The following is a 17,012-nucleotide window of genomic DNA, read 5'->3' as shown; positions in this document are numbered from 1 at the left end:
CTCAGCCTGAAATCAGTGAGGTGTGTAAAGCATCGCCACTGGGGAGACAAAGGCAGTTGGGCGTGGGGCTAGTCACACCCCGTCCACCACCTCGTGTACCGGAGCGGCCCTGATAGTCTGTTAAAGGCTATGTGGGTGGGTGGGGGGTCTTTGTCTTTCACATGTATTACTCTACACGCATGCACCTCTCGACGCTTCTTTGCACTCATCAGATTTTGTTATGCAGTATTGTATTCATAATTGTCCATATTTATGATCAATGTCAAAGCAGGTGATGTAAAAAATACTTTCATATTTTAAATGAACCCGACTGTGTTGCTTTTCATTCAGTTCTGTTTTACAAAAATAGCGCCCTTACCCGCTCTTGTCAGCGTCTTTGATTTCATCGTTTTTACCCCATTACACCTTCAATAAGTCCGATGTATACGCACTGATGCGTTTCCAGTTTTATCCCTCTGGCAGATAGAACTTAATACATACTAATTTAGTTTTGCTCATTTATCCAACTTTTCAGCCTTTAAGTTATTAAATTATGTAGTTAATTTCCATTGGTATGACTGTCGGAAAATGAGGTTAATATTTTTTCTTAGTATGTGTATGGATTTATATATCAAAATGTTTTAATATTGTCACTTTGATTTGTATTTCCTTACTCTACATACAATATCAGTCTCGCTGTTCTATCTTTGTAAATAATTTTAGTAATTTCTGAAAATATCTTTTTTAAGGCCTTGCTTTTGTGAGAACTTGGATTACTGCAGTTTTGACCAAATCAAATTATTTCGTGTGAATGGCATGTTTGTCTAAATACGACTTGCTTGCGTGGTTGATTGGTTTGGGTCTCTCATCTTCGTGAACAATGCTTACCTAAAATGTGCATACACCACCCGTTCTTACAATGCCAGGAAAAGCTTAATTTTATTAAAATTCGGATATGGATGGGATTTACTAGACTGTACTTTGGAAACAATCAGAAACAAAATATCGTGGATGAAAATCCAGAAAATTAGTTTCATAAAACGAGGTATTGGTGTTTGTTTATTTAAAAAATAAACAACTGACATGTGACGACAGTTCACAATGATGACCGCTTGTGATGAACTAAAATGCGTCTAATCCAAGAGTGATTTTTTTAATTATCCACACTTGCTCCAGATGTTTCACAAATATGTGGCCAATGTCATGTCTGGGTAAAGCTGCCAAAACAAATTAAAGTATACATTTGAGTTAACTTTAAGAGGTCAGGCCTTGCTGATGAAATTCAGTGAATATGGAACAGAATGGCTGAAATGTTTAGGAAATTCTCAATGGGAAACCAGAGGTGAGAGTTGAACTATTTTTTACAATCTATGTTGGGGTCGCATGACTGAGCACAGTCGATAGGTCAACTGTAGCGTTAAGCAAACGTTTGAGTTAGAAGTAATCTCTTACTGAACAACTTAGAAGTCAGATGATTCTGACTTGTAAATGCAAGTTCATTTAGATGATTCTAGGAATCTCATGGTGGCTCAGAACAGAACGTGGCAAGAAAGCAAAGTAGACTAGCATTCTAGTTCAGCCACGTGCTGCGCGTTTAACTCAATCAATAATAATTATTATTATAAGTTCTGTATGAGATTTAAATGTAATCCCTAATAATACACACAGCAATGTTGCTGCACAGCTTAAATTCACTTGACAGAATAAAAACTGCAGCGTGCAAGTGAAAGGGCGATCACATGACCCTCGGGACCTGTGAAACGTTTCTCGCTCATGTATCCCGATGAAACTATAGAGTATGTTTAAATAAAAAAGTGAAACATCCTTACTCTTTGGCTCTTTTGGGAAAGCGCTTTCCCACCTGATGATGGACGCATGTGTTGCACCAGAAACGTCGTGATTTCTCTTATTTTATACCTACGTGACTTTACCGAAAGAACCAAAGAGTATGGATTCCTGCAGTCACGAAAGCTTCAAATAAAGATTGAAACATCCTTATTGAGACACTTTTTCAGGTTTCCCCTTGTGTCCTTAAAGCTGTTTAAGTTTTCTATTTTAAAACCATGTTTTTGCGCATTAGTTCAAAGAAACGTGGTAGTTAAAATGTGAGGCTGTTGTCAATGCATACCCCAAAAGCTACAATATTTTTAAAAATTGCCCATGATTTGAAGGTAATGTTCAATTTTACCACCTGAAAATTAATTTTACTAAAATAGTATGCGAATGTGAAGATACATTTACACAAAGGCCCAAAACCTCATCTGGAGCATTAATCGAAGATATAATCAGGAGGAGGTTGTGATCAGTGGGACACGCGTGCAGGGTGGATGAGGGCAGGTCACCTCGACAAGACACTGCACAGTGGCACCCAGAGGCAGGTAAGCAAGAGGATGACCAGAAGTGAAATGTCATGGGCCAGACCTAAATCTAGGTGATCATGATGAGACTGTATTATTGATCTTTGGAGAGCAGGTGTGGACTGCGCAACCGTTCAGGAATAGAGCAGAATGAAGCGATGCCGAAGTTTGGTCGCACCAATGACAGCGGCTGTGACGACCTCTTGACAGTGACTTTGATGTCTTTTCAACTCTGCTTATGGAAACGTTTTTAACCCTCAAGTTACATTTGCCATCAAGCACATTTTTTTTTTATTTTCCGATTTTAATTTTAAATATTCCTACTGCTTGACATTTATAAAAACGCTGCTCACTCGTTATGTACAAGTCTAATAAACGGACCAAAAAATCATCAACCGCTTTTTTTCAATCAAAATTAATTTTTTGTTTGGCTGCTCACAGCCCGTCAGCCACACATAACGTCCCCTCCAAAGAAAGGTGCCCTCTTCACGTTAATCACATCAAGGTATAGCGATACGCCGAGTTGAGAATTCACAAAGGATACTGACCAAGTTTTTTTTTAAAAATGTGAATATTACGAGCAATACAAAATAACTATTAACTTACTCAGGAAAGGCTCATTGGCCTCTAAAGGCTAATTTTCAAGTGGGCTTTGCTTGTGATGTTTGGTCAGTGCTTTTAAGAAGATGGACAGTACAGCATGTAGGTTTCTGAATTGTAAGTGCGGTCGTTTTTCGCGTTGTCTCCTCTAAAGTGTGGGTTATCGCTGCGCATTGCAGTTTATTATTTTTTTAATAAGAAACTGACCAAACATTCCATGGCAAGACCCTCCTGAAAGTCTTGAAACTCAGCAAGGAAATTAATAGGTAAATCTCATTTTCATGAGGGTCGTACCTGCTACTTTCAAATAGACCTACTTGCTCGACTACTTTCTACTGGCAGCACATCGTTCATAACACATATTACACTTCAAGGAAGATACAATCCAAACAGCCCATTGTAGATACACGCCTCAGCCACGTTCCCCACACACAAGTCTTGACGAAAGTTAGTGATAACTAGAAATTAAGGTTTAGATCATGTGGCTTTCCCAGCGCACCCATTGCAACCGCTCGCGACGTCACTAACGTGACTGCCGTGCCATGAAATACGCCTGCGTCACGACAAGCAGTGCATGCTGGGAGCTGATGCTACAGCTACGACACGTGGGTCATCGTGGGAGTCGGCAATTTTGCGTCAAAGGCGGTCGAGCTTAGTGGCTTCAGGTTGAGAAGGCAATCAAGTCAGTCTGGTGATGGCGCATACAGATGGCCTAATTGACCATTGGAACACAGGCAATGTGGTGATAATGATGATGCACCACGACTGGGCTGCCACTAGACCAGTTCTGTTGGGAAGATGCGTGGGCTGCGTGCACCTTTCTGATGGAAAAAGTGCCAAATGTTAAAGCCACTCACTGCCAGCATATTCCAGTAGTGTATGTTGATGGGTCTCAATGCAAGTACGTGTCCCTCTATTTAAATATATGGGTCTTCACGTCAGTCTATGAGGCGCTATGCGAGTCAATGGGTATCTATGTGAAAAAGAGCAGATGAAGCCATTGGCAGAATATTCGAGCTTCTCATATAATCGCCTGCATGCATTATCACTTAGGATTTATTTTAAAAAATTCCAGCTCGACTTATTGCTTTCAACCTGATGCCAAGATCCACCACTGCTTAGCACCGTGGCCAGAAATTTGAAAACAGAAATGGTCATCTTTAACATTGGGGCCATGAGACGGGGTTACGGAGGTGAAGCTGCGGTTTAATATATATTTACAAAACCAGTTAAACTGCAGCACTTCCACATACCCACCGTGATTTAGGGTACCAGAATCAAATAATATAAAAATTGTTCTGGGTTGCATCTTCCTTAATACAATGAAACATTTAATTCCATGAAATCACTCCAGTCACATTGGCAATGCTAAAATGCATACCGATCAACTTGTAACGTGGTATTTAAATAACAATGTTAAATGCAACTGCCCCTATAACAACGTTTAAAATTTTTCCATCATACCTGTCGCTACACCCAAGTGGCGTTAGGAATTTAAGGGATTGAAATAAAAGAAAAAAACTACACATTTCGCAGAGTTGAAGTTTTCATATCAAGAACAAAGTTCCGAAACTAGACATATAATAAATAAATTAATAATAACCTTCCCAACAGTTTAAATGTTAAAACAATAAAACATGAGGAACAAGTTACGTTTCAACCTATCTTCATCATCACCACCACCCTTCCAAGATCAATAAAATGGGTAGCACCACTTCTGCGGGAAGTCAATGGTGGCCTTCCTACGGCACTGACCGCACCTGCGAAAGGAATGTGGAATTTCCACCACTGTACTGGCTCAGACCCATCGGTGGAGGTAAGTGCCGTCCCACTGCTCATGTGAGCAGAGATATCGTTGACCTTAAGCATTTACAAATGGCGCTCCATGGAAGTGAACACAAACCTTGATCCAACCATTACTCGCTGATATCACTGTAAAGGTGGTGATGATGATGTTGGACTTGATGCTAGATTTGATGATGATGATGCTATATTAGATGATGATGCAATACCCAATGGTGATGTCAAACCCGATGATGTTAAACTTGATGATGTTGGACCTGATGTCAGACCTGATGATGATGACGATAGACCCGATGACAATGTTAGACCTGATGGTGATATTAGATTGGATGACGATGTTACGCCCGATGATGACGTTCGATCTGATGATGTTCGACTGGATGATGACGATGATGATACCCCGGATGATGTTCGATCTATTGATGGTTGACTGGATGAAGAGGAAGATGTTAGTCCTGATGATGAAGTCACATCTGATGATGATGTTAGACTAGACGACGATGTTAGAACTGAAAATGATGATGTTGGTGCTGAGCTCGATGATGTCAGACTGGATGATGATGTTGGGATGGATGATGTTGGTATGGATGTTAGACCGAATGACGACGAAGTTACACCTGATGACGATGTCCGTCTCGACACCAGTGCTGGCGTGGGAGAGAACGAGGAGGGCTCCACACTTGATGAAGTTAGACACGATGATGATGCTGCTCGACCTGATGATGATAGACTTGGTGAAGGAACGGGGGCAGATGATGATGAGGCTGAACCTGATGATGAGGTTCGACTCGATGATGAAGCCGATGTCAGGACTCTAGCACTCAATGGTGGCCTTACCAAGCGGGATGAAGAAGGGAAACCTGATGAAGAACTTAAACCTGGCGTTGATTGTGATGTCACTGAACGTGAGGAATCGGTTAAACCCAAGAATGATGGTGCCGTTAAAGTTGATGGCTGTGGCACTGCCAAACTCGCTGATGAGATTAGACTCGACGACTGTGGCGCTGTGAAACTCGCTGATGAGATTAGACTCGATGACTCTGGTGTTGCCAAACTCACTGATGAGACTAGACTCGATGATTGTGGTGCTGCCAAACTCGCTGATGAGACTAGACTCGATGACTCTGGTGCTGTCAAACTTGCTGGTGAGATTATACTCGATGAATGTGGCACTGCCAAACTCGCTGGTGAGATTAGACTCGATGGCTGTGGTGCTGCCAAACTCGCTGGTGAGATTAGACTCGATGGCTGTGGTGCTGCCAAACTCGCTGATGAGATTAGACTCGATGAATGTGGCACTGCCAAACTCGCTGGTGAGATTAGACTCGATGAATGTGGCACTGCCAAACTCGCTGGTGAGATTAGACTCGATGAATGTGGCACTGCCAAACTCGCTGGTGAGATTAGACTCGATGATTGTGGTGTTGCCAAACTCGCTGGTGAGATTATACTCGATGACTGTGGTGCTGTCAAACTCGCAGGTGAGATTATACTCGATGGCTGTAGTGCTGCCAAACTCGCTGGTGAGATTAGACTCGATGACTCTGGTGCTGTCAAACTCGCTGATGAAATTAGACTCGATGATTGTAGTGCTGCCAAACTCGATGGTGAGATTAGACTCGATGACTCTGGTGCTGTCAAACTTGCTGATGAGATTAGACTCGATGAATGTGGTGTTGCCAAACTCGCTGATGAGATTAGACTCGATGATTGTGGTGTTGTCAAACTCGCTGGTGAGATTAGACTCGATGATTGTGGTGTTGCCAAACTCGCTGATGAGATTAGACTCGATGACTGTGGTGCTGCCAAACTCGCTGATGAGATTAGACTCGATGATTGTGGTGCTGCCAAACTCGCTGATGAGATTAGACTCGATGGCTGTAGTGTTGCCAAACTCGCTGATGAGATTAGACTCGATGATTGTGGTGTTGCCAAACTCGCTGATGAGATTAGACTCGATGACTGTGGTGCTGCCAAACTCGCTGATGAGATTAGACTCGATGACTGTGGTGCTGCCAAACTCGCTGATGAGATTAGACTCGATGATTGTGGTGCTGCCAAACTCGCTGGTGAGACTAGACTCGATGATTGTGGTGTTGCCAAACTCGCTGGTGAGATTAGACTCGATGACTGTGGCGTTGCCAAACTCGCTGGTGAGATTAGACTCGATGATTGTGGTGTTGTCAAACTCGCTGATGAGATTAGACTCGATGATTGTGGTGCTGCCAAACTCGCTGATGAGATTAGACTCGATGGCTGTAGTGTTGTCAAACTCGCTGGTGAGATTAGACTCGATGACTGTGGCGTTGCCAAACTCGCTGATGAGATTAGACTCGATGATTGTGGTGTTGTCAAACTTGCTGATGAGATTAGACTCGATGATTGTGGTGTTGTCAAACTCGCTGGTGAGATTAGACTCGATGACTGTGGTGTTGCCAAACTCGCTGGTGAGATTAGACTCGATGATTGTGGTGTTGTCAAACTCGCTGGTGAGATTAGACTCGATGAATGTGGCACTGCCAAACTCGCTGATGAGATTAGACTCGATGGCTGTGGCATTGGTAAACCTGGTAATGGGGTTATACTGGCTGATGAGGCCAGTGGCAGATTCACGGGACTTGCTGATGGTGGCATGACTAAACGCCTTGAAGAGGTTGAACTCGATGGCGAGGCTAGACTGGAAGAAGGACGCACTGCTAAACCTAAAGATGAGGTTAAAGTTGATGATGTGAGACTCGATGATAGAGCCAGTGACAGAGGCATACCAATCGATGATGTTGACATTGATACACTTGATGAAGAGGGTAAACTAGATGGCTGCTGCATCGGTAGATTGGAAGATGGCAGGGTAGCTAAACCCAATGAGGTCTGACTCAACAATGAAGCTGGTGGCAGGGGCATAATACTCGATGACGATGGAGGTCCTACTAAATTTGGCGAGGTTAAACTCGATGACGAGGTTATACTCGACGACCAGGTTAGATACGACGGTGGTGTCACTAAATTTGAGGAAGAAGTTAAACTCGATGGCTGTGACATTATCAATCGCTGCGTTGCTGAATTCAACGGCGGTGAGGACAAACTCACTGTGGATGTCAACCCAGGCGATGGCAGGGTCAATAAATTGGATGACGCCGAAATAAATCTGGAAGGTGAGATCGTTAAACTCGTGGATGGGGTGAAACCAAACGAGGAGGAGACACTTGGAGCGATCAAACCCAGCGCCTGCTGCGGCGATTTCCCAGACCCAGCCAGGCCCAATGGCCTGGCTGCATTACCCAGCGACACTTCATTCACCGCCTGAAAAACTGGGGCAGCTGCTTTCAGGGTTGGCACCGCCACTGCCGGCGTCATCATGGCCTGTGGGGCCTGTGGGGCCTGTGGGGCCTGTGGGGCTTGGACCAGGACGATTTGACTTCCAGGCGCGAATCCCTGCGGAGGAACCACGAAGCTCTGGTTGTTGAACAGGATGTGTGTTCCGCCAGGAAGGAACGTCTTTGACGAAATCACCACGCTGTTCCCGCTTATCGTTGGTGGCACTGCTGCTGTTGGCCCAGTGCTGGGCCTGGGATTCAAAGATGAGACAGCCGGTCTACCCACAACCATGGAAGCCGGCGAGACTGTGGAACGTGGCTGCAAGGCAGGCGATGCCGCGGACGGGGTCTGTACGGCAGCGGCACTAATGGCGGTAGTGTTGGCACTGCTGCCCGCCCTCCCATCCCCCCGCAGTCTTGCCGAGACACCCGGTGCAATCGGCAGCCGGGGTAAGGAGGTCACCGTCGGTAGTGGAGTGAAGAGACCCGGCCGGGGGGCTCCGACAGCCGAAGCGATGGAGGGGACGCAGGAGACGAGGGGAGCGGAGGGATGGGGGGACGCTGCCGCCGCCAGCACAAATGAGGAAGCGAGGTGCTTTGTCTTGACTGTCTGGATGGCGAGAGCACAGTTCGTGCGTGGTGGGGTGTCCTGGACCCCTGCTACTGGTCGCAGCGCTGGCCCGCAAGTCCCAGGAGCTGCGGCCATTGTCGCTACCAGAGGGAAGTTCAAAACGCTAGTGTCCGCCCTCACGGGGCTGCTGAGTCCTGGGCTCATTACTTGTTTGCTGCCCGGAAGCAGCTGCGCACGAGGCATGGCTGGTGTGGACGCTGCTGTTGTGGTGGGGGCAGCTCTAGTTGGCTGTGCAGGAAGCGTGAAGCAGGTTTGATTGGCGAGCGCAACAGGGCCAGATGTTCCACGCACGAGAATAAACTTCTGTTGCTGCTGCGACGTGGATACCGGTTGCAGCCCCAATCTTTCGCCTCCTCCTGCTCCCCTGCTTGTGCTGGTGGTTTGGTTGCAGCCTTGCATCCCCAATTCTGTTACTGCCGGTGCCGTTGCAGTCCAGGTTGGAGAGCAGATGGCCCCGGTGAATGAGCGAAAGTTTGAGATGGGAGGAGTCGAAGCGGGGGAGGAAGCCATTGTCAGAGATGGACGGCAGGTGCCTGCCATCACCATCGTGGACGGCGAACTTGCGGTGCCGGTGTGAGTGTCCTGGGTCCGGAGCGGCGGGGAAATTGGAAGCTCGGGAGTCGGCAGGGCGACTGAGTTGGGCGACCGTACGCGTACCAGCCCGGTGTTCCCACCCCGTGTCGTTACAAGGATCGACTGAGACTCGTGGACGCAGAACGTCTTTAGGACCTGGCCGCTTGGGTCCATGGCGCCAGTGGCCACAGCTGAACTGCGATTACTCTGCATCTTTGTTCCCAGGTCCTGGGTCTGTCCTAGAGAAGTCTGGGTCTGTCCAAGAGTCTGGGTTTGCGTTTGTGTCTGGCTCGGACTCTTTGGCAGAGATTGGCTTGTGTGTGGCAACGTTGTTTTAGTCTCTGTCTGTCCTAGTGTCTGCGTGTGTCCTCGTGTATTAGCCTGTGCCACCGTCTGTCCTAGAGTCTGGGCCTGTCCCATTAATTGACTTTGTCCCAGTGTCTGGATAAGAGTCTGTCCTTGTGTTTTGGCATGTCCGAGTTCTTGGATCTGTCCCAGTGTCTCAATCTGAGTCTGTCCGAGCATCTGAATCTGTTTTGGCATTTGAGTCTGTAGATTTGTTGTAATCTGTTCTGTTGTCTGCGTTTGTCGTAGCGTCTGGATTTTACTCTGTCCTGTTGTCTGAGTCTGTCCCAATACTGGAAGCCGAGCTTGTTCTTGCGTGTTAGTTTGTCCAGGTGTCTGTATCTTAATTTGTCCTTGTGCCTGTGTCTGCCCTACCTTTTGCAATTGTTCCAGTGCGTGGATCTTAATTTGTCCAAGTGTTTGAGTCTGACCCTGTGTCTGCATCTTAATCTGTCCTGGTGTCTGTGTTTGTCCCAGTGCTTGGGTCCGTATCTGCGTCAAAGTCTGAGTTTGTCCTTGTGTCTGTGTCTGAATCTGTTCCGGGGTGTGACTCTGAGTGTGACCCATCTGATTTATCATCTGAGTCTGCCCTGATGCCTGAGTCTGTCCCATTGTCTGGATCCTGATATGTCCTGTTGTCTGTGTCTGTCCTAGCATTTGAATCTGTCCTATTGGAAGAGTCTGTCTCAATGTCTGAGCTTGTCCTGGTATCTGGACATTCATCTGTACAGGCGGCTGGGTCTGTTCAAGTGTCTGAATCTGTCCGATTGACTGAGTGTGCCCCGGTGTCTGGATCGTAACTTGTCCTAATGTCTGGCTTTCAGTCTGTGCCACAGTATGAACCTGCCCTGTTGTCTGAATCTGACCCAGGGTCTGAGTCTGTCCCACTGTCTGAGTCTGTAACTGTGTCTGGATTTTAACCTGCCCTGGTATCTGACTCTGCGTCTGTCCAATTGTCATTGTCTTTACCAATGCTTTCACCACCTGGCCTGCCACCCCTGGCTTTGCCTTCTCCTCCTGCTGCTGTTGTTGCAGCTGCTGCTTTGGCTGCTGCTGCTGCTGGCACTGTGCCAGGAAACTGCGTGGCAGCAGCAGCACCTGCTGCACGACTGCTTGGCCTGTCCGTGGGTCGGTCGTCGACTGCGACACAACCCTCACCTGGCCCCCGCTCAGGTCGATCGGCAGCAGGCGCCCGTCTGCCGTCCGGTACATCAGTCGCATCGGCCTTTCCGCAACAGACCCAGCTCCCGTTCCAGATGAAACTCCTGTTCCGGCTGTGGTTCTGGCTATGGCCCCACCTTGAGTTCCGGCTCCCGTTCCAGTCATGTTTCCTGTATCTTTCACTGAAGCTGGGCTCAATATGGCTACAGCTACAGCGTCTGCGCCTGTTCCAGCAATTGTTTTTCCTGCGCTTGTTCCAGCCGCTGCTCTGAATCCAGCTTCTGCTTCACATTTGTTTTCAGATTTACTTGCAGGAGTGTCCCGAGCGAGCTGTCCGGTCAGACCTTTCCCCTTTTTCTTCGCTTTACTCTTCGTCTTTGACCGATCCTTGACTTTTCCACTGCTGTGACGGCGATGGGAGGACTTGGGTGGCGTCCAAACTTCCGTGGGGGAGTCGGCGCGCGATGTCATCCATTTTCTTCCATCCTCCTCTCCACCCTCCTCCTCTTCGTCCTCATCATCATCCTCGTCAAAGTCACTGGTGTCCGAGTGGTTGCCGTTGGCGGTGGTTGTGCGTGCTCGTTTGGGCGAGGGTGGTAGTGTTAAGGGAGTGGCAGTGATGTCGGTGATTGTTGAAGCTGTGGCAGTGGTTGTAGTGGAGGGAGTGCGGCCACGCTTGCGCTGAGATGCTAGGCGCACGTTGTGCAGGGCGACCATTTCCGGGTCGGAAGCTGGAGCTGAGAAGGAGTCGTTTGAGCCATCGTCGAAGGAGGTTCCATCGGGGATGAGGCACGGCAACTTACCTGGGCGGAGGGGACACAGTGAGATGTACTGTATTGCTGCTGGTGGCAGCGATAGTGATGGTGTAAGTGCTGGTGGTGGCAATGAAAATGTTCATGGTAGTGGTTGTGGTGAGAATGTAAATGCCAAAGGTGGAGGTGTTGTTGGTAATGGTGGTGATTGATGGTGGTGGAGAGAGTGGCAATGAATATGTTGATGACCGTGGGGGTGGGCATGGATGTGTTGACGATGATGGTTCAGATGACAATAATGGTGGTGATGGTGTGGCCACCATTGTGGTGGTGATAGTGAAAATGATGGGGCTGGTGGTGATAATAGCAATCATGGTGGTGGTAGTAGAGGTTGTGTGGTGGTTAATGCATTGCGCTAAGAATGACCCAAATTTGATGCCTGGGCATGGCCTAAATGAATGGAAAGTGGTGTCTGGACTAGTGATGGGCACCACCCAGGTCATATTAGCCTTATGTGAGTACCTGTTTCAGTATTTAAACATCAGCACTGGGATAGGCTGTGCTGGCCTTCACTGAATCTCTCGAGCAGCACTTGCCCAGCACTTTAGCTACACAATGAATCTTTGTCGTTGTGAAATGATGGTGGTGGTGACAAAAATAATAATCTAGGTCATCCTCCTACTATTAACGATGCTCTCAATGGTGATGATATTGATGATGATGATTATAATGCCAAGTCCTGTCTCACCAGTCTGCGGTCCCTGCACCTCCCCTTCCTCCTCGTTCTCCTCCTTCACACGTCTCCCCAGGTCGTCCTCGCTCAGCCACTCTCCCTCCTCCTCCCCGTCCACCTCGTCACCCCTTTCCACCCGTGCCGAAAAATCATCAAACTCCTTCTTCATCTTCGACCTGCGAAGACCGCACACGGATGTTCATAATGGCCTGATTGGTTTCTAATGGCCATGTCGGAAACTACAGCACCTCTGAGGCAAGGTAAACGTGAGGTATCTTTGACCTGAGGAAACCAGAGCAGACAAGACCCTCTTCCACACTATCCTCTCCCCTTCCCGTACAATGACAAAGATCTCTCATATAGCCTTAATAGACTGTTGGGGAAGGTGCTGTTAGCAAGCATATATGAAGGCCAGCATAGCACACGAAGAAGGGTTGCGTGGCCAACACCAAATCTGGCCACCTTTGAGTTTAACAAGAATTCCCTCAGCGTATGAATAAACTGTCGCGCTTCTATTATTACAAATCTTACCATAAAAACATTTTTTTGTTTGTCTATGTCTGCGCACGCGCGCTTGCGAGGGATTTGGCTCTCAAACGATGGGGTTTACGTAAAATAAAATTAGCCAGGTACCACGCCGTAAGCCCCACGGTGGGCAAACGCTATTTGCTTTTCCCATCCGTCACCTTTAAATTAGTTTAAATAGCGTTTTTTGCAATTTCTGTATATTAAAATATTTCCACCATTAATTATTTATTTCCCTTCACCGCTCGGGGTGGGACACCGCAGCAAGTTGCGCATGCGCACAACGCTCATCACGGTTAGACCCTAGCAACCCACACGCGCCATCGCTGGAGGTGTGCAGCCTTTTTTATTTGCCTGCACTATGAGGTAAGTCGTACACATTTGTATTATAAGCATTTATAAAACTACACTTTGCACTGCTGACAGGGGTTGCCCCTAGCAACGCACACACGATCGGCACAAATTTTCATTCGCGTTAAACATGCAACTAAAATACACAAAACGCTGAGGTTATTTCTTCACAGTGTGATGTCCTCTTCTCCCCACCCCACCGAGTCCTGTTACTACTATAAAGCCCCTAGATATTATTATAGCGCTTAGATAGTGTTATTGTAGCACGGCCGGGGGGAGTGGCCCAGGCCCCAGCCTGCCAAGGTGACACCTCGGCCGGCTGTGCACTCTAGGCAAGGACGGGGGCTCTGGACTAGGCCTCACCACGGCAATGTTAAGTACCATTTCCTTGCTTCTTTCCCTAACCTCAACTTGATAGAAACCCAGTTTTTTAAGAATCACCTTGCTAATATTACATTAACTATGTTTGTGTGCAGACTACTATTTTTGTTTGCCTGCTCACAACGAATATTTTAACAATCACTTTGTCATTATTATATGTCAACTCACCTTTATAGAAAACTTTGTTTCTATAACCACCTTGATAATATTACATTAATATTGTTTGTGAACAACTAATATTTCTCTTCCTTGCTTCTTTCATTAAACTCACGTACATATTATCCTGTTATTTGAATAATTTCCTTCAAAATATGAAAAACGATTTTTGTGTGCTCACAACTAATATTCTTTCAATACCTTGGTCATTAATAATATTCTTATTAACTAACGTTGACAGAAACCTAAATTTTAAAGAATCACCTTGCAAATATTACATTCATAATGTTTGTGTGCTGACAACTAAGATTAAAAAATTTACATGGTCAACATTAATATATTTTTAATTGTGTCTAAGTCATTGTGTGCGTGTGAGTCCATGTGCGTGTCTGCCACCATATGTGTGTGCCTACGTCCGTGTGTGTATCAGTTGATGTGTGTGCGAATCGATGTGTGTGTGTGCATGAGTAGATATCTCTGTGTGTCAGTCGCTGTGTGTGTGTTAGTCAATGTGTGTGCGTGGTGTGTGTACACAACTAATATTTAACAATTAGGTTACTTCAATTTTAACTAATTATGTGTGTCTGCGTCGATATGTGTGTGTGTGAGTCGACGTGTCTGTGTGTGTGAGTCCATGTGTGTGTGTCAGTCAATGTGTGTGTGTTAGTCAATGTGTGTGCGTGTTTTGTGTGTGCGTAGACAACTAAGATTTTACAATTAAAATAGTACATTTCTTAATATTTATGTCTGTCTAAGTACATGTGTGCATGTGAGTCGATGTGTCTGTGTGTGTGAGTCGATGTGTGTGTAGCTCCATGTGAGCGTCTTAGTCCATTTCTTTGTGTGTGTGTGTACGTGCATGTGTGTGTGAGTCGATGTGTCTTTGTGTCAGTCGATGTGTGTGTGTGTGAGTCGATGTGTGTGTGTGAGAATCAAGTGTGTGTGTGGCTCCATGTGAGTGTGTAAGTTCATTTCTTGTGTGTGTGTGTGTAGGTGCATGTGTGTGTGTGTTAGTCCATGTGTGTGTGTAACTCCATGTGTGTGTATATCTAAAGTCGATGTCTGTGTGTGTGAGCTCATATGTGTGTGTGTGTAAGTCGATGTCTTTGTGTGTGTGGGTCAATGTCTGTAAGTATGTGTAGGTCAATGTGTGTGTCTGTCTTTTTCGCCCGGGCAACACCGGGTACTTCCCGCTAGTAAATCTATTATTTTTGTGTGTGCCCCTGTGACAAATGTCCGTTTGTTCGCCCCTTCCACACTGCTGAATCTGGCCATGCTCCTGAGGCCCTGGGTTCAGGGTTCGGGGTTTGAGCCCTGGGTCTGAGCGATTCTCTCCTTCACCTCATCCTGTGCGCTGCCTTGTGCAGCTTCTGCTCCCAGGGTACCAGCTCGTTCAGGAGCCGCAGCAGAGTCTCGTGCAGGTCCTTCACCCTCCTCCGCCTGAATGACTTCTTTTCCTGTAGCGAAGACACACACGGGAGGTGGGTTAGAGGTCGCGGGTGGTTGGGATGGTGGTTACAGAGGTAACGACGTTCAATTTGGGAGTTATGACGGTGGTAATTGTAGTGTTCGTGGATAATGGTAGTGTTGGGTTTTTGAGGTGGCGATGGTTGTTTTGGAGATGATGATGGTTTGTGACAGTGAATGTGGTGGTTATGGAAGTGATGTTAGGTATAGTGGTTATGGTGGTGGTCATAATAATGGTGGTAGTTATGGTGGTTGTGATGATTATGGACATAGTGGTGTTTATGCTGGTGTTGGTTATGTTAATGATAGCAATAACAAAGATTTAGAAAGTGTAAATATGTACACAAACTTGCATATGTGTATACATGCAAATATATAGACACACATAGACACATATGTGTATGCAGACAAAGACACACTCAAAAGTGTCTCCCCCCTCCAATGAGGCTGGCACTGTGTTCATTTCCTGTTTCCAGTCCTGAGCAAGTGGTAAAATTACACATTCCTCTGACAGGGGCAAGTCTTTCCAAAGAAAAATAACTGTGTGTGGTACATGGCATGGTGTTTGGTATGGCGTATTGATCGGTGGTTCATTAATCAACCCGACCGTTTTTCTTCGAACGCCACTTTCCACCTCCATCCTCTGCTTCTCCACCTCTGCGATGAGATCCCTCAGGTCCTGCAGGTTTCTGCACACGAGCTGACAGCAGCGAGGGCAGGGAAACGGGGCAAAAGAACCTCACCTCCACTCACGACCGACACAAGAGCCTCAATATTCTGATTACCAAGATCCTGAGAACCAAATGAGGCTCCAGAGCTTGAGACTCAGTCTCCCTGAGTCTCATGAGCCTGAAACATGGTGACCTGGAACCAAGACTCAAAATATACACAGATGAGTCTCAAGATCCTGAGACCTGGTCTACTTGAGTTCTGATCTCTCTGGAGTCTCTAAGATCCCGAGATCTGGCCTCTTTCAGTAAAGTGTTAATAAAGTCTCTGATCCTGAATTTGGTCTCTCGGAGTCTCAAGATCCAGAAACCTAGTCTCCTAGATTTGAGCCTCAATGAAGACTTTAATCCTTAAACGCAGTGTTCCCTGTGCATCCATCACTATCAGCATGGTTATCAACATCATCACCATCACTCACCTTAAACTGAGGTTCTGACGTAGGGGACAAATTTCCCTGTTTCAGTTTCTTCACTAGGTTTGTGCTGGCTGGACGTTTTCCTAAACAAACAAAGTCAAATATCCCTGTTAGTTTCAATAAAAAATGGGTCTTCAAGACTCAAAACTTATATGTTAAATTAATTACCCACACTACAGACACACACACTGCTAAAAGCACAAAGATCCCCTGTATAGCCGTTAACAGGCTGGTACGTTGCACAAGAGGGTGATGTTGCCAGAATCATGTGTGGCTATCTTTGTTTCCCCAGTGCTGATGTACACACACCACACCAGGTACTCATTTAAGGCTGAGTTGATCTCGGGTAGACCCAAGAGAGGTTTAGATGCCACTTGCCACTGATGCTATTTGCAGCTGGGAATCGAACAGAGGTCACCAAGGTTATAGTGCAGTGCGATAACCACTGCGACACTGCTCCCTACTAAAACACACATACACAATAATGCACAAGACATACACAGACAAGTAGGTCCATTCATTCAGGAGGGTTTTAGTTTATGTGGGACGAAACTAAAGTACACGGAGAAAACCAACCGTCCATACTAGGGGATAACACCCAAAGGTCCACAAAGATGGATTCACAAACACGCCTGCTCTAAATCTTGACTTAAAGCTTTCGTAACTGCAGGAATTCATATTCTTTAGGTCTTTCGGTAAAGTCACGTAGATAGGTTCATCAGGATGACGACCGCTTAGGT

At 46.4% G+C, this 17,012-nt stretch overlaps 1 long non-coding RNA gene across 1 annotated transcript in view; it reads left to right on the top strand.

Moving 5' to 3' along the window:
* Nucleotides 1-10,763, top strand: part of LOC144955440 (uncharacterized) — a 29,867-nt gene extending 19,104 nt beyond the window's left edge. The window contains exon 3 of the long non-coding RNA XR_013641672.1: nt 10,638-10,763. This is a non-coding gene — a long non-coding RNA (uncharacterized LOC144955440). The remainder of the gene's footprint in view (nt 1-10,637) is intronic.
* Nucleotides 10,764-17,012: the final 6,249 nt, after the last annotated feature.

This window comes from Lampetra fluviatilis, chromosome 3, assembly GCF_964198595.1.
Source record: "Lampetra fluviatilis chromosome 3, kcLamFluv1.1, whole genome shotgun sequence".
Taxonomy (NCBI): Eukaryota; Metazoa; Chordata; class Hyperoartia; order Petromyzontiformes; family Petromyzontidae; genus Lampetra; species Lampetra fluviatilis.
Note: the sequence above shows the minus strand (reverse complement) of the source record. Positions and strands in the feature narration are given on the sequence as shown.